At 34.6% G+C, this 1848-nt stretch overlaps 1 protein-coding gene across 1 annotated transcript in view; it reads right to left on the reverse strand.

The window, feature by feature from the left end:
* Positions 1-1454, reverse strand: part of plxnb2a.1 (plexin b2a, tandem duplicate 1) — a 51531-nt gene extending 50077 nt beyond the window's left edge. Inside the window, exon 1 of the mRNA XM_056244805.1 lies at positions 1391-1454. The gene's annotated coding sequence lies outside the window, so the exon portion shown is untranslated. The remainder of the gene's footprint in view (positions 1-1390) is intronic.
* Positions 1455-1848: the final 394 nt, after the last annotated feature.

Here is a 1848-nt window from a genome sequence, read left to right on the forward strand (position 1 = left end):
TTTCCTCGCAGTCTCATGAAAAAGAGCAGACTGCCTCAGGCTCCAATATAAATGCAATAAGGTAAGGGTGGAAAGACGGAATGTGTTTAGAGTATTGAAAGCGCCAGCATTTTTTTTTTTTTCTTCGTCTGGTTGGAGGATCTGGTTTCATGTTTCATTGACCTTTTTTGTATAAAAAGCATGGACCCAATCCTTTATTAAAGAACAATAGGTGGAGGCTGCCAATAGCAGACATGAGTCAACAGCAGGAGATCAGGGAGTGGCCAGAGAACGTTCAAGAAGATTCCCGTGAGTAATTTACGCTCTCAGGCGCCTTCTCTACTTCTCCTTTCTCTCCCTAACAACCTGAAAAACTATTAACCTATTAAACTACTTCCACCACAACTTGAGAGAAATGTTGAAATCTATATTTTCAGTTGAAGTTGGTGGGTTTTTGGAACAATGAATCGAAAAGCAAGTCTTAAGGAAGCGATTATTTTTGGGTGTTCGCATAGGATGCATTTTGTTCAAAAACAGAGCACATATTTGTCTAGTTATATTACTGTTTAAAAGTTTGGGGTTTGTACAATTTGTTTTAAAATTTTGAATCTTCATTTATTTGATAAAAAATACAGTAAAAACAGTAATAATGTAATCATTACTCATCATTATATCATTAGTCTTCATTGTCACATGATCCTTTAGAAATCATTCTAATATGCTGATTTGGTGCTCAAACAATTCGTATTATTTATTACTATTATTAAAGCTGAAAACAGTTGTGCTACAATTTTTTTGGAACTGTTATAGATATTTGTCAGTATTGATGGGTAGAAAGCCTTTATTTTAAATATTTATTTGTAACATTATAACATTACACGTCTTTAATGTCACTTTTAAGCATTTAATGCCCCATTGCTGAATAAAGTTTTTTTTTTTTTTTTTTTTATCTTACAAACCCCAAACTTTTAAACAGTTGTGTAAAATAAAAATCATACGTACAAACTTATGCAAGCATCACAACATTATAATGCACAGCATGAAAAAAAGGATGTTCATTTTGAGATTTGAAACATTTAACAGTGATATAAAATGATTAGTGGTAAAATTAACATGGATAATTAAATACCCAATATTAGATGACAATCCAATATCACAATTCTAAAGGCACGAGATGAGACGCAACAGCCAAATATATCCATCTGGATGTGTATGCAAACCAACTTTTTATTTGTTTAACTCTGCTCAAAATAGTTTCAGCCCTTACATCTCTCCTGAAATTATTTCTAAAATCTTCCTGAAAAGTATCATATAAAACAGAAATTAGAAACAAAATGTAGATAATCTATTCTATACCATCCCTACTCGTCACTGCCAAACACAGCCCTACATCTACTTATTCGCCACTTACTTTTGACTTTCCCCCTCTGTCTGCCCTCCTCCTCCTCTTTTGTTTCCTCTGATCCTCTTGAGTGCTGCTGCAGACACACTATAAGAAAGAAGAGAGTGAAAGAAAGAATGAACAAAGGGCATTACTACAATGAAATGGATGGAGAAGCGTGCAGAAAAAAAAAACCCCAATGAGCACATTCCCAATTCTGTGCCAGGCACTCAGACGAGACTAAAGTCAATTATGCCCCGGCTTAGCCCATTCTGCAACCCGATTCAATTATTTAAATGAAAAATTTGCAATGAAACCTATGAGAGAATTAAAAAGCAGAATTTGGACCGCAATTGACTGTGGTTTATTGCTTTAAACAGCTGAATATTGACAATGAACCAAACGCAGACAAGTGCGTTTTTTCCAATGAGTGAGCAATGCTGAAGGAATGATGACGGCTTATCTGTGTTTCTTTCGAAATCTGTTAG

Source organism: Rhinichthys klamathensis, unplaced genomic scaffold (genome assembly GCF_029890125.1).
Source record: "Rhinichthys klamathensis goyatoka isolate OS25496 unplaced genomic scaffold, OSU_Roscu_1.1 h1tg001103l_1, whole genome shotgun sequence".
NCBI classification, from domain to species: domain Eukaryota; kingdom Metazoa; phylum Chordata; class Actinopteri; order Cypriniformes; family Leuciscidae; genus Rhinichthys; species Rhinichthys klamathensis.